The sequence below is a fragment of the Poecilia mexicana genome, unplaced genomic scaffold (assembly GCF_051168715.1).
Source record: "Poecilia mexicana isolate PSO_F unplaced genomic scaffold, ASM5116871v1 scaffold_14, whole genome shotgun sequence".
Taxonomy (NCBI): domain Eukaryota; kingdom Metazoa; phylum Chordata; class Actinopteri; order Cyprinodontiformes; family Poeciliidae; genus Poecilia; species Poecilia mexicana.
Genome location: NW_028263383.1, coordinates 19,232,293 through 19,246,097, shown reverse-complemented (window position 1 = coordinate 19,246,097; position 13,805 = coordinate 19,232,293). Strand labels below are relative to the sequence as shown.

At 40.8% G+C, this 13,805-nt stretch overlaps 1 long non-coding RNA gene across 1 annotated transcript in view; it reads right to left on the bottom strand.

Annotated features, from left to right (window-relative positions):
• Nucleotides 1-9,760: 9,760 nt before the first annotated feature.
• The window catches only part of LOC148155525 (uncharacterized), a 57,549-nt gene continuing 53,504 nt past the window's right edge, over nucleotides 9,761-13,805 (bottom strand). Inside the window, exon 3 of the long non-coding RNA XR_015765200.1 lies at nucleotides 9,761-13,779. This is a non-coding gene — a long non-coding RNA (uncharacterized LOC148155525). The remainder of the gene's footprint in view (nucleotides 13,780-13,805) is intronic.

Genomic DNA, 13,805 nt, shown 5'->3' with positions numbered 1-13,805 from the left:
CGGATCTGTTCGGACTCATTTCATCTATTTCACATCTCCGGATTTTGTTCTGCCTGATCAGAGAGCTGGTAGTTCAACACAGTCAAATATGGATGTGGAAATATGACTTAGAAGTAGAAGTCGTATTTAATCATTCAAACCAAGGCTGCTGTACTTCACACAGTCTGACGCCGAACGTTTGAGTTGTTGCTTGTATGAAGGCTGAGTGACGAGGCTCATCATGCTGACTGTCTTGAACAGGTCGGTTATTCCCAGAAGACCCAGTAGGTTTGAAAGTAAACTTAATTAGTGAAGCAGTGCCAGAAGGCTTCACAGTCAGCTGTCTGTCAGATTTACAGCAAATAAAGACACGCAGCTCCATCTGCTGCGACAGCATGCAGAGTCGGGGGAGGGGGTTATTTTTCCACTGTACAGTTGTGAACGCAAACATATTGGGAGTGTTATGCAATATGTTTCAGGAAGTGCTGATCTGCATCAGGTTTACAGAAAACAGTCCAAAAAGAAGGAAAAAAATGTCCAGTGAGCAGCCGTCGTCAGGTCAGAGGTCAGCGGTCAGAGGAGGCTGGACAGAGAAATGAAAGACAGCAGTATCTCAAACAATCAAGTTATGCAGAATACCATCTCTAAATGCACAACACGTCAAACTCTGAAGCAGAATTTAAGGTGAGCTGTATACAGGATGGATCCATTCTGCTTTGTATTACTGGTTCATGCTTTGTGGTGGCGGTGTAATGATATGGGAAGGATAGTTCCCACGTCTGACGCCAACTTCTAGAGGTTCATTGGCAGGACTCTGTAGAACTTCTTTGGATGCTGAGGAGATAATTCAGACATTTGGTTCCAGTGTGTTGGACCTTAACCTGGTTTCACAGGAAGATCTGTTCCAAGTACTGATTAAGGGCAGCACCCATGAGAGTGGTGGAAAAATATAAGCCTAAGGCGATTTCCAGATCCAGACCAAAAAACAGGTGTTGGGGAACCAGTCAGATATTGTGGTGGCAAAGCAGAAAGTAGAGCATTAGTTATAGATTACCCTAACCTCAAGAAAAAGGAACACAAGAAAGTCAATTTAATACCAAGAGATCCAAAAAGAAACTTAAAAGTTGTGTAGAGTCAAGGCTTCAGTGGTCATCTGTGCACTAAGAGCTGTAACCTTTAGTCTGGGGTCACAACCTTTGAGATCTCCAGCTGCAAGATTGCAGTCCTGGAAACAGCACCCTGAACCGCCTTGCTGCTAACATGTGGTATACAAATAAATTTGATTGAGTGGTTAAATACTGAGCAGAACCCTGATGTTTTCTGTCCTCTGGTAGAGGACGCACGTTTCAAGTGGATAGGGCAACAGCGAGTTATATAAACTAATGTGTCAAGAGAGTTCTTTTGTGTTATTAATTTCAGAAGTTCAAATCTTATTACAGACAGGAGTCGCCACCAGGCTCCCGCCGACCACCTCCAGTTTTTGTCAATGGTCAGGTTGTTAAGGTGAACAGCATTATAGATGGATAGATAATGGATGTACCAGTGACTGTATTTCCATGGGAGTTTAAATATTGACACTCTTGCAGTAGAGCTTATTCTCTTTATCAAAACTGCACGTTGGTGCCATCTAGTGGCAGGCTCGTGGCACTGAAGCACAAAACAAAAACGTTAGCATCAGCCTTGGCAGCAATCTGGCCTGGTTTCCGCAATAGAAAGGGCTTAAAACTGCCTGTATCTGGATACTGAGCATCCAGTGAGTTATTTGTTATGTCACCTTGGCCTTTCTTCATATACTGGTTATCTGCTGGCTGTAAAGATGAATCCTTTGACCTTGACCTTACCTTGTTGCTATCAGATGAATCCTTTGACCTTGCTTGTTGCAGCTGCTGGCTGAGGGAACTCTGCTGTTTTAGATAATGCAGATTAGTCTGACGCATTTGGGTCATAACGCAGTGTTTTAATCTGGGTCTTGGTATTAAATGTACAGCTCTGACCTTAAAGACTCATCTACCAGCTCTCTCTCTCTCTCTCTCTCTCTCTCTCTAATAAAGTTTTTCCACAATAAGTTTGGGCTCATTGTTTTTCACAGAGGTATGAACTCCAACCACTGAGACTTGAATCGAGTCAGACTCCAGTCACAAAATGTAATGACTTTAGGTTTGACTTGAGGATCTCACTACAAACTTTTGACTTGAATTCTTGATGTCATTGCCCAACCATAACTTGTTTTAATGCATGATATGTTGGTCAAATGTGGCAAGTATGTTTTGTTTAAAAATAATAAAGAAAAAGTCAAGAACTGATGTTTTGGGATCGCAAAGGTATTTTGTATTAAAATCCAACGTATGACTTATATTTTTCTTTCAGTTCATGTAGATAATGACATGTTTTTCCATTTGTTTGTTTTTAACACACACATACATACTCTCTTCTTGTCCCAGGTTACTCAGTGTTATCACCCAGTTGGTCACATTGACATATTTTCTTATAAAAGGAAACAAAGTAAGATTTACGAAGACCTAAGCCCTCCTGGATAAAGAATATCCTCCAGTCTTTCATTCTCTAGCTTCTGTAGCACCTCAGTAACACGAGCAGAAGAATAAAAGTTCATATAGGGATTGTGTGCTCTATGGATGGAAAATGCAGTCCTTGGTCTGAATGGTTACGACCCATGTCATCCCAAACTTACATCACTGAAATGTTGCAACAGATGAAGCAGGAAGCAGATAGAAGAAATTTCAACACTAGAAAAATTGAGAATGGTAGAAATGTTCAGAAATTGTCACCTCTGATTGGACGACGGCTTTAGGACTCCATATTTACTTCGGTACACACGGCGTCTTGCATGTCGTATGTGAACTTGGATGACTTCGGGGTTGTAGACTGTTCACGCCGGCGTCTCTTGATGGTTGAATTTGGAATTTCAAATGAAACCATTAAAGGAAAAAAAAGACACACATCACTGCAAAACATCCAAACTAAGCGTAACAGTCGCAGTATGCAACTTTTACTAAAATGTTTATCTTCCATATTTACTAAAACTGTCACTATGTAGGGTCGTTATGGGCATGTGAATACCTCCCACGGTGAATCAGAGATGATTACTGATCAATTTCTGGAACCAAAAGTTTACTTACACCAAATAAAAAAACTCGCGTACCTTTTTTTTTCTCTCTCTGAGTTAAATTAGGCCAGACTTTTCTTGTTTTAGGTCAGTTTGAATTACCAAAATTATTCCCATTTGCTAAAATGGGAATAATTTTAGAATTGATATATCAGAGATTTATTTAATAATGTCTTCAAGATCAAAAGTTTAGCTAGAGAATGATTACTGTCTCTTTAAGTACTGTCTTCCAGTACTTCCTCTGGTAAACTAAGTGTTCAGTGATGTAGCGGTTCACATCACAGCCTCATTTTTTCTCCAGTGGTCGAAGGCCCACCGTGAGCCGAATCCCCATCACTTCCTGCCTGTTTCTCGGCACTGAACCCCAGAGTTAATGGAGTAAATCCCTGTGCGCGCACACACACACACACACACCCAGGCTGAGGACGAGAACGGCTCCTCCAGGAGAGAACATAAATGACACAAACCCAGCCACAGAAACCGACAACGCTGCAGTTTGACGAGATTTAAAGAGCTGTGCTACCCTCACCTGCTGGTGGATCTCTGTAGGCAGACAGATTGCAGACTAATTCACGGTGACAGCACGGAAGCTGGCTGAGCTCACTTCGCTTCTGAACTTATAAACACAGCGGTTCTGCAAGTTAGGCTCATTTACATCTATAAAGCCCTGCGGTTTCCCCCCACAGCTGGCTACGGTCCCGTCATGAGGTCACTCTGCTACGCTACTGGGATGCCTTTGCTGTGGGATGCTATAAAAACACACAGCAAAAGATTCAATAAATGCTGCAGTGAAAGCGTAAAACCCATGGGGGAAAAAGAAAAATCAGTTTTATGATGATTTTTGACACTTTAAGCAGTGGTAAATTACATACTGACATTGCCGAAATGCAAAAATCCACTTCTGGCATGTGCTTTGTGTTAAAAGACAAGTTATACCTCAGCTCAAAACTACGGATCATTCATAACTTGTAAAACATATACATAGGGCTCACCACAAACAGAAATCCCAGTAGACAAAACTTTAATTTTACAGCATGAAGACAAACAATCATGTAAACGCATTCACCTCACAATTGTCTCTGCAGTGTTTTGTACAATTTCTTAAAATCTTGAACTCAAAAATGATACATTTTGACAGCATCTGTGTCTGAACAGATCAGGATGCTTCTGCAAAAGGGACAAAAATATCTGGATGATTTTTTTAAAAATTATTAAGTAAACAAATTGCTCAGTACAGAGACAAGTAAATTGACTCCTTCTAAATTTGAACGTTTTTGACACTTTATTTCTGAAGTCTACAAAAGTCTCCTGGCTCAGAGCTGCCGGCCTGAGCTTCACATTTAATTGACAGACAGAGGAGCGGGATTTCTGGAATCCACTTCTGATGGCGGAGGATGACCCGGATTTTCCCAGACAAGACAGACTCCGTGTAGAATCAAAGTTTTAACAAGCTCCTCACAGTTACTTTGCAGAGAGACATGACTGACTACATGGTGGTCCCCGGTGTGACAGCTCGCTGTCTTCTAGAGGCTTCTGAAGTCAGGCAGACGATTCTGTCTGTCTCTGGACCTGAAGACAGACATGCCTGAAAGTGCGGCTGGTTGTCTGTCTGTCATTTAGCCTGTTTGCTTTGACGCTTTCAGACGGCGCTCACGGTTTTGGCAGCAGCTCGGATTTTACAGGGTTGGATGGTTTTATTTCCTCTCCGTGCAAAGTGGTAAACTCCACGTTGCCCCCCCTACTGATGATGTTTTGTCTTCGGAGATTAAGTGCTGCTAACATTATTGACTTAAATTGTGGCAAAGCACAAAAACAGGATTTCTTAAGAGTTTTTAATCAAATCAAATCAAAATTGATTTGAGCTTCTTCTGACATACTTTTTTTCATTCTATGTGCTTCCTTTTTCTTTCCTTTGGAAAAAAAAGTCTTTCCATTGTTTTGAAGATGGTTTGCAATTTTATCTTGGTGATTGTTTTTTGGGAAATCTGACTTGCTGTCCAAAAGCAGTAGTAGTATTCTGAGTTCTTTTAACTGTACAACTCTCACGAGTATTTATTTATTTATTTTTTTACTGTTTTCATTTTGAACAGTGTGGTAGTTCATGCTAGGTTAATTAGCAAATAAAACTCTACCTCGCTAATGGTGGTTGTGAAAGGATGATATTTGCTATTATTACTTCAGCAACACTCTTAACGCTGGGATGGACAACTGTCTTCGATGTCAACCTGCAGGTTGGTCAAAATGCTGTTGCTCGGGGTAACGAGCTCCCTGCACTGGTTGCCTGTATGTTTTTGGATTTAATTAAAGATTTTAATTTTGGTCTTAAATATTTATCAGCAGGAATGATCTCGCTGTTTTTATTTTATTTATTTATTTCCTTTTATTCCACTTGTTTTATTGTGTTTGTGTTTAATTGGTCATCCTTTAATTTATGGGCCTGTGCAAAGTCCTGTATAAATAAATATCGACTCAATTTTTTACTTTTTTTTTTTTTTTTGTCTAAACATACATAACGCCAGTCTGACCATTTGGTTTTGAAAAATATTCATAGCCATAACCGGAGGAGCCACGATGCAGCCAGTGACGTACCCATAACTACCACAAGATGGCGCTAGAGGTCCATTTGGAGGCCAAGCAGCCAGTCAGGTCCTGGGGTCACCTCGTCTGGCTGGTTTTACAGTACAGCGGAGCTCTGAGGACTCGTTGTTTCCGTGGTGCCTTTTCACTGTAGGAAGCAGCTCGACGTCTGAGGAGAACATGTGCCACACCGAACATGTGAAATCTATTCGGAGCACATAGCCGACTGTGGCATGTGTTCTTGTTTATCCTCTGGAGAGAGGGGAGCTGTCAGCCCCTCTCCCGGCCTGAATTACGCCCATCTCTGTGCTGAAGCCCGAACACAGATGACGATGACGATGATGATAATAATGATGATGCACTGTCTTCTTAACAGACAGAAAACATGCCAGCTCTGTCTTCTGTTCCAGCAGCTGATTCCAAAGCTTCCTTGATGTCAGAGCTGCAGCGGGCTGTCCATCAGAGCGCTGACAGGTTGCTGCTGCTGCTGCAGCCGCCGCGCCGCGCCGCCGCCTGCAGGCACCAGTGAGCCCGTGAAGGATGGAGACATCTGGATGTCTGCGCTCTTCTCTCCTGCAACGTGCTGCTCAGCCTGTGCGTGACAGGACATGAGGAGGTACACGCTCGCCTGGCTGCGTGGCAAGCCGTGGCTGCCATCGTTGTTGTGCGAGTGTGAAATAAAGACGAATCAATAAACTGCAGATATACATATGTCCGTGTGGGAAGCGTGAGTTCAGACCGGAGCTCTTTACACTTTTTTTTTTTTTTTTTTTTTTTGCCTCTTTAGTCGCTTAACCATGGCTTTAAAGCTGCACTGTACTTTTATATAATATACTTGTTCTGTTTCTTTTTACATATTTGTGGAAATCATACCGTGGCAACAAAGCCTGAGCCAGAAAATCTGAAAAATTCGAGCTAACTACAGACTAACCAATCAGAATCAGTAGGCGGGTCTTAGCGCTGTCAATCGTGAATGCTAAGCCCACTTAGCATGGGCGACCTATGACAACGGATGAATGGTTTCCCTCTAATTTTAAGTTCTACCTCCATCGTTGGCACATTGAACAGTGCAAACATGAGGTTGATTGGCAGTGTTAAGACCCGCCTCCTGGCTCTGATTGGTTGTTTTTGGTCAGGAAGTTTGTGGAGGAGATCAAACTTTTCACAGATTATCTCTCATATTATATTGTCATAACATGGTGACAGTTTTTTTGGACAATATGGTGCTCTAGTCTAATAAATAATAATAAATAGAACTTTCAAGATAACTTTGTGTGCTTAAATATTTCTTTATTAGTCAACTCAAGGGAGTTTTTAATTCACAATCTGCCAAATGACATCAAATGGAAAATATGTCCAATGTGATTTAATGTCAAGAATTACTCAGCTGTTTATAGATGTATTTAGCCATTGGTTTTATCAGTACATTCTGCCAACGGGCCTGTTGAGGACATATGAAGACGAGTTTGACGCCTCTGACAGAAAACAGGACTTGAGCTGCTGGACTGGAGCTTTCGGATTCAAACCTGGTGAGATGAAGCAAGCATCAGTCGTCCTCAGAGCTTTCCACAGAGCTGCGGTTGGAAGCGCGTTTATCGTCTCAGCGTGGCGCTCCAGCTGTGCCAGATGTTTCCTGTAGATGATAGTGAGGGCAGGCGAGAGGGTCGTTGGGGTGTCCCGGACCGTATTCAGGTCCGGACTCCTCACAGCCTCTGCATCAACATGCTGAACCGTAAACAGTCCCTGCTGTAATTCAACAAGAACCGTCTCTGCTGAAAGCACCAATAAAGCACATGAGCCGGGCCAGAACTTCCTGCAAGCCTTCACCGAAACAGCAGTAAGCATGAGAAGTATTATTATTAATACATATTATTAGTATGTATTAGTCAATACAGGGCAGTTGTTGCAATTTATTTTATAGAAAGTAGGCACATTTTATTTATGTAGCCCATTTCATGGGTAAAACTCACAAAGGGCTTTAAAAAGATTGTAAACATAATTTTTTTAAAAATGAGTTCACTGATACAGACTATTAGAAACTGTGGGGGAAAAAATTACAAATTTCACATTTGGAAACTATGGTTTCATGTCTAAAAATAATAACAAAATAAAACATCATGAAATTATCGACTTCTTGAGTTTTAATGACATATTGTCAAGTAGAGTCCAGTTTCTGTTAAACCCATGTTTATTTTGTTTCTTTCATTTATGTCTCTGCTTTAATGTGGTGTGGGGCCGGGCTGCTGGAACGCAGCAGCTGCTCCAAGTCTCGTGCTAGTTTCTCGCCGCTGATTGTTTAAACTGCAGCTTTTAGCTGCTGCCAAAAACATCTCTTAAAACGTCAACAGAATTTCACTGTTGTTGCCGCTTTGAGTCGAGGTCAGTGTTTTACACTTCAAATCATTAGACTGTTGTTTTATCTGCATTCATAAAGGGGGGGAAAAAAGCTAACTGTTAAAAATGTACTTAAAGTTAGTTTAACCAGTTTGGTTGAGTTGGTCGGATTCAATTTGTTTGAATAGAAATGATGGGATTTTAATGGCTGAAATCTGAAATGCTAAATTAATTTGATTTTTGTTCATTTTAACGGTCATCATCCCTGTGGACAGATTTTATGACAATAAAAAAAAAAATCAAAAACTGTGTAATTTGTCATCAGCAAAACAGTTTTTTTTGTCATCTCTTTCTTTGCATCCTTTAAAGTTTTGTGCTTACATGAACCTCCTGAAAAATCGGACGGCTTAAACAAAGGTTGACTTCTGCTGAAAAGTAAAAGAGGACACGGACGGACTTGAATCAAACTGAGACATGAGGAGAAACAAACGTTAACTTTGGACAGAAACTGACCTCCTAATAAGGTAACGATCCAGAACACACACCCGACAGCGTGAACACACACGTCAGTGAAACTCCACAGCTGAACACTCTGGAGTCTTTAGCTGAAGACCAGAGTGAGAACCAGGAAATACTCTGATCCAAAATGGAGGATGCTCCCAGTAATTACTAGTAAAACCATCAAATAAGGGACCAAAGGTCAAACAAACGGAGAAAAGTAATATAAAGATGTAGTTAAAGTTTATTATATAAAGTTTATTTTTGTTTTTGTTCTTTTTTCAAACCGTTATTGTTGATAGACTGGATCAGGACTCGATCTCTGCTACTTTGACTATTAAGCTACTTTAATTCGCTTGTCCTAATCCAGGAAGAGAAGAGAAGGACCGGAAAGATAGGTTTTAATTTTACCAACATGCGTTTCCCCCCTTACCCCCCTCATTGGAAACAATACTGCATTAATGTTTTGGAGCGGCCCAGTCAAAGTCCAGACTTGATACTGATAGAAAATCTGTGAAGGGAGCTAAAGATTAGGGTTACATTGTAACATAAATCTTTAAAATAGTTCAAACATGAAAAAAACAAACTGGTCAGTAATTAAAGGAAGAGTTTGATTTAAATATTTGTAAAAAAAAAAAAAAAAAAGTATAAATAATAGCTTTAACATTGTTTTATCTTTAGACAGATGTTTTAGTTGTTTCCTGTCAGAAAACTAACAACTTAAATCTTAATCTGCCAGGTGTATGAATAATTTTGGGCTTCACTACACTGGAGTTGATGTATTTAAAAATAAAAACAAAATAAAAATCTCCATCTTACTGTAAATGTGCAAGTTTCAGCAAACTGAAACTTCTTGATGTCCAGTGAAACACAAGGATCCTGTTTGTTTTCTAAGCACCGTGCAAGTATTTCAATAACTCAACTACGTCCTCATATTTAATGCATTAATGCTTCTACGGCTTTTCTTTTCCTTTAAACTGAAGTGATTCTTAGCTTGTCACAGCATTTTCCATTTGTTTTGTCATCCAGCTGAAAAATCTGAGCTCTTCTCCCACTCAGGTGAAACAAAACATAAACACCGACTCTCTTACTGAGGGGCTTCCGAGCTGAATGCACTACAGAAGGGTTTATGTGCTTTCAAGTCTCATTTGCAATATCTGATAACCTTGCTGTATTCCTCCCCCCACCACCTCGTCCTGTCAGTGTGAGACTCCCCGAGGCCACTTAGGGAGAGACGCAGTCAGCAGATTCTGATAACATGTACGAGCACGATGTTTATTTGACTTCAGAAATCAAAGTAGCCTTTGTGCTTTAGCTTTTCAGATTCTCAGGCTTCAGAGAGGGCTTTTAAAGCTCAGCGTAGCGTTTCCAAGCTGAGGCTGAATCACTGTCACGGGGCCTTCACAACAACCGGGACGCTCCGCTGTAACCCCCTCAGCCCCATCCTGCGATGATGAAACGGTGCGGTGGAGCACCTAAACACAGCAGGGAGGGCTGGAAAATGTTAATCATAAGAGAGGCAAGTTATTTCATAGCTACACTGCAAAAGCACAAACACTTACCACGCATTTTTTTTACACTTGAAATAAGGTTAAACTAACTGCAATTAACTTTTCAGCAAGATAAAGGAGTTTAAGTTAATTTATTAATATTGATGAAAAAAGTACTAAGCTCTACTGGCAGCTTATTTCACTTATAAGACATTTTTCCCATGTTATGAAATATGTTCTTTTTTTAATATTCAATATGAAGGAGTTAAGCTTTGCAAGTTATTTTTGTCTTATTTCAAGTGTACTGAGACATTTGCACCAGAAACTAGTGCTAGACAACATGGCTGAAAACCTTACATAAGCGTTTCATATAAGTTGATAATTGTCTATATCGATAATTACTTTTTTTTTTTTTTTAAATACTGCCTTTCTTATTTTATCCACAGTTTTCACTCTACGTTATTTTTAAGGAGTGATGAATAAAATGAGCGGCTGCGAAATCTGAAACTGCGCAAGTTAGTCAACAGGTTGTTGCTAGGTAACCGAAGAGCGCGTGCGGTAGTTGATGCCACACTCACCTTGCTTAGCTCGCGTTCCTCTGCCTACGTCTCCCAGAATGCCGTTTGAAGTGAATGGTCTATATATTGAATATTCTCTACTACAATTAATTACGTAATAGTAATCAATTGTACTATTAAACAATGTATGTCTATCGCATTTATTGTTTTCCATTTACTGTCCAGCCCTACAAGAAACTAGACCAAAAATACCTGGAAGATTGTGTTTTTGCAGTTTAGACCAACAAGTTTTTCTTTTCTTTTTTTTTTTTAAAATATGAAATTTATTGATATTTGGAGACACGTGACTGAGTTCTGGACTGGCACAGACACCGTGTTAAATTAGCCCCTCATAGGAGGATGCTGAAAGACAAAAGGCTCAAGCTGCGTTTTTAGCTCCGTGTGAGCTTGGAGGTGAGGAAGTGACTCGCCGATTGCAGCTGCCTGGAAATGGAGCTCTTTCACATGTGTGCTCGGTTCAGGAGTTCATGTTTTACAGCAAGTCAAACATAGAAACGTAAACCGCAAATGACAAACCCAGAGAGCCGCGTGCGCCGCCGCCATGTTTTTTTTATTTTATTTTATTTTTTCATATCAGAAGTCTGAGGTCATGCAGTTCGTTTTGGTTTATTTCATTCGAGATGGATGGATCGTGTGACGGTCGCTTTTATAGTCAGCGGGACGAGAAGTCTGAGAAAATAGATGAAACTTTATCCGGGAGTGAACACAAAAGGTTTTTTTTATGAGTCCAATCAACTTAATGTAAATATAAAAAGTGAAAGAAAATGATACATGGACTGGATATCTCATTATACTAATTTATTTTTTTTAATTTGTAGCTTAAAAATTTAGGTAATGTTTTTAGAAAATATGGAGTTGTTTCCTGTGGAGTATGTTACTGTGAACCAGGAACAACACAGCAAAAACACAAAAAGAAAATCTTACAAAGTATTTTTGGTCTAGTTTCTGGTGTAAATATCTTGGTGCACTTGAAATATAGCAAAACTAACGTAAGTACATATCTTAAGTACATAATTCCTTAAAATCAGTTGAGGAATTATGTAGCTCTACTGACAGATTATTTCACTTATACCATTTGGGAAATGTCTTTCTACACAGGAAATAATCTCCCAATGCAGCTAGCACTTTTTAATCAAAATTAAGGAATTATTTGCTTTAAGGAAGCTGAAAACTTGCAAGTCAGTCTCATTTCATTTCAAGTGTTTTTGCAGTAGAAACTGTACCAAAAGTACTTGGTAAAACTTTGTTTTTGCTGTGAAATGTCTATTTAAAATCTCGTGACGCAACAGTCGGCTGCTGCTGACCAAATCTGACATGTTTACAAAATCAGTGGAATATTTAACTACATTTGTAAACATAAACCAAATTCTTACAAATGATTTATTGCCTCTTCATAAATCAGTGATGGCGTAAGGTAAATTGGAAGCTCCCACCCAGCCTGTGCTGATCCCACCTTCTGATTTATTAAAGCTGCTCCGAAACCTCTGCATGTCTTTGATCGCAAACGTGGAATTCCTCCGTCGACGTCCGGGCTGCATGCAACATTTGTCTGTGATATTTGTGCAAAGAGAAAGATAGCCCTGAAAATGTGGAAATTAGCTTAGCGTATGCAATAACTGGAGTAATAAATAAAAGGAACTAACTAAACCATGAATTCATTTGCATATTTAATCTGCATGGTGTTCCTATTGCATAATTACACCTAAAAACAATATTTTCTTCTTCACATCTAAATGTCTTTAGCAAAAAAAAAAAAAATCACGAATGAATATTAAAAGTGAGGTATAATGGATTTAAATGCAGTGAAATAAAATAAAAACAACTCTGGAATGTGTGGTAGCAGCTTTCCAATAGAATTTGTCATGGCTAACAACAAGCCATGTAATCCACTTAGTGATGCTTTAGGAGGACTTCATTGTGAAAAAGAGGATCTCTGCGCTCGCACAAGGATGAGTCAGTAGAATAACCTGATCAGAAGCGATTCCTGAAAAGATGCCCTTTCGTACGGCCGCTTCTTTACTTCTGCTGCCGTTTCCTGGATGACGGGAGCAGATAGGACGCTCCAGCTGCGGCGGGCCCCGAGCTCGGCGCTGCGCTTTGTTGCCAGATTGCGGGGTTAATGGGTTTCCGTACTGGGTGGCGAGGGAGGAGAGGCGCAGCGTTCTCCAGCCTTCTGCAGCGGAGAGAAATTAGGATGCAGCCTTCGTTGTCGGAGCTGGGGAGCTGTCTGCCGCTTTCCCAGCAGCCCCTGGGCCGGTGACAGGGAGATGGATGATATCTGCAGCCTGGCTGCACTGCTCCCCTAATACACACACACGAGCACACACACACACACATATATATACGGAAAGCAAATAAACACACACCTTCTCATACAGTCTTTCCTCTCTCTTTTCCTTTTCTCATCTTTTCTTTTCCTCAAACGCACACACACACACCCACACAGAGTATGAATATTAGTCTAATACGCCCCTGTCACTGTTGCCTTTGGCAACAAAACTCATATCCCAGATATCAGGGGAATGAAAATCTTCCATGTGAAAACAATGAAAACGTTTGGAGAGAGAAGTGCAGAATTCCTTTTGTTTGCTTGCATGGAGTTAAACACGACGCGAGGAAAAGACCAAACACACACACGCACACACACACACACACACACACACACACACACACACACACACACACACAGTGTTCATTTGGAGATGTTTATTAAAAATCACAACATGAAGAACAGGACACTGCGGTTGACTTTTTTTTCCCCTAACACCTACACTACCGAGAGAGTCACTGGTGAAAAAGCTGAAGTCGTCAGTTTGATTTGAGAAGATTTTCCATCCAGGCTGAACGCTTCGGTTTCAGAGACGATTCCCAACAGCTCAGCTTGTTTACAGCGTTCCAGAGAAGAAGTCCGTCTCTGTCTCTCCTCCTCTTTGCTTCCCCCTCCTGCTCTCATTGTCCTTACCTGTTGTCCTTGTTTCCTCCACGCTGCCGCTGCTGTTCCTGCAGTCGGGACCGGATCCAGCAGCCATGTCACCTGAGCGACACCCACTGCATACTAATGAGGAGCCGGAGGAAGGAGGGAGGGAGGTGGGGGCAGAATCTGACGCTCCCTTCTCTGACAGGTAGGAAAAGGGGTCCAGCGCTCGGTTTGAACCCCGCCTCCTCGCCACGGTTTCCTTCTACCTCTTCCCTCTCATCACTATGCAGGAACAGAGAAGATGAGGA